At 33.8% G+C, this 2175-nt stretch overlaps 1 long non-coding RNA gene across 1 annotated transcript; it reads left to right on the top strand.

Annotated features, from left to right (window-relative positions):
* Positions 1-300: 300 nt before the first annotated feature.
* LOC111899544 (uncharacterized) lies at positions 301-1590 on the top strand. The gene is made up of 2 exons (XR_002852993.3): positions 301-446; positions 947-1590. It is a non-coding gene; the product is annotated as an uncharacterized LOC111899544 (long non-coding RNA).
* Positions 1591-2175: the final 585 nt, after the last annotated feature.

The following is a 2175-nucleotide window of genomic DNA, read 5'->3' as shown; positions in this document are numbered from 1 at the left end:
GCCCAAACAATAACTTCTTTTAGCCCAAATAAGTTAGCCCAAAATCAATCGGGGGCAGGGGTCAGAAGGGGAATTCGGGGGCGGGGGCGGGGGTGGAAATGATGGAGATTTCGGGGGCGGGGGCGGGGTAACAGAAAAATTTTGGGGGCGGGATCGGGGGATGCAATCCTTGTCCCGTTTGCCCCCGTTGACATCCATAGTCATTTGCTACTGCTTGTGAAAAAAGAACCAAATTGAAACGTCTTTTGCAAATACTAATTAAAACAAGGACCAAATTGATAGATATTGGTGTACGAGAGGGACTAACTAAAATTTCACGACCATCATAAATCAACAAACCCTAGACTTCTATCATCCGCCGAATTTCTCACGATGTGTTGAATCTTGTATTCACAATCGAAGAAATGCCCTCATCGGCCCTATTGGTGTTCATGTTGCAAGTATAGGTATGTTTTACATCATGTATTGCATCATGTTGTTTATTGCCTATTATATATTTGCAAGTCACTTAATTTTTTTTAGTATTCAATTAAGCTGATTATTAAATAAAAAGTTTTCTAAGATATCTTACATAGCATTTGGCCGATTTCTTTAGATCTAGATTTCCTAAAAAATTTAGTTTGATTCTCTATTTTGCTAGTTACATATCATAAAAATTATCGAACTTTGATATCGATGTTGTGTACAAATATGAATCACATAAAGACAATTGTTTGAATTTTATAGATCGAGCATTAGATTTGCTTACAAATTGTTAAATCTGTTAACACTAGTTTTTATTCCTTTAGCTCTTTTTCTACCATTTTTATGGTAGAGATTATTGTTAAACACTTTGCAAAGTCAGTACCAGTTGTCGATCTTAAAGATTTTAAAACTCATGGTATGTTTTATACCATCTGATTGGTTAGTAAGTTTGGAATTAATGTTGAGATTATGTTTTTTTCAGTTACCTTGGAGGTCTTAAAGGTTGGATTTTCAATTGAAGACCATAACGGCATTTTGTCCATTTTAAGATTTCATTTGATGAGTTTAATGAGTATGTACTTACCATAAACTATTTTTGATATCTACAAAACCCAAAAATCTTGGTTTCTTGATTCTCATCCAACAAGATGTTGGAGCTCTTTATGTCACGATGTATGACTTTTTTTCAACGATTACAAAGGATTATGAAGGTAGTATAGCCCACAAGCAACACCATTGCATATCTTGAGACATCGGCTCTACATGAGACTTGTGCATCCAAAAATATGTGTTGTGCTAGTGTCACGTGAGAGTGAGTCTGATGCTTCCAGATAGACATTGGTGTTGTGTGTGGGTTAGCATGCCGTCATAATCCTTTGTTATCGCAACAAAAAGTCATGCATGGTGATATAAATAGCTCTAACATCATGTTGGATAAGAACTACGATACTATGATTTCAAGTTTTTGTATGTTAAGTATATCTAAGAAATTTTCTAGTTGTAGATTAGTTTTTGTTATTTGTTTTGAACTATTGTAATTGTAAAAAGTAAATTTAAAGAAATGAACTTTGGGGATGTTCATCTTTGCTCGCATTGAGTTATATTTAATGTTATATACGTTTGATATGATCTCCATATGTTTGCATTGTTGAATATGGTGCTATATTTTTATGTTTCTTTTATATGTGTTCTGCCATTGTGTTTGGTATTTAGCCGTGCTTGAATTGTGCATTGTGCAATGCATGATCCAAGCAAACGTGTAAAATGATTTAACTCAATCGAACATTAAAAAATACCTAATGTGTCTTGCCCCCTTACGGAGTGTGCTATTTGGAATTTCCTAATAACCCATCATATGGGCCTCTTACCAACCTAGGACGCTCTAATGGGCCTTTTCTATTTGGGGGTGGAGACGATTATTTCTCAACTATTTGCAGAGATTAACATGGTAGTAGCATTTGGTATACACTAATTAGAAATGTAACGGAATGGAGCATTATATCGGAATGAAAAAAGTCTTATTTTGTTGTCATAAGGAATAAAAGTGATTCCTTCTTTTTGGCTGAGTTATTCCTGGGGGATAAGTGTTTTATTCCTCATCGAAATGGAGTGATATGTCTTTGTATTTATAAATTACTTTTATTCATATAGTTTTCAATAGTATTAATCTTTTCAAAAATTTTAAAAAAATTTAAATATATTTTTTTTATT

This window comes from Lactuca sativa, chromosome 6 (genome assembly GCF_002870075.4).
Source record: "Lactuca sativa cultivar Salinas chromosome 6, Lsat_Salinas_v11, whole genome shotgun sequence".
Taxonomy (NCBI): Eukaryota; Viridiplantae; Streptophyta; class Magnoliopsida; order Asterales; family Asteraceae; genus Lactuca; species Lactuca sativa.
The sequence above is the reverse complement of the archived record's forward strand: the minus strand, read 5'-3'. Positions and strand labels throughout refer to the sequence as shown.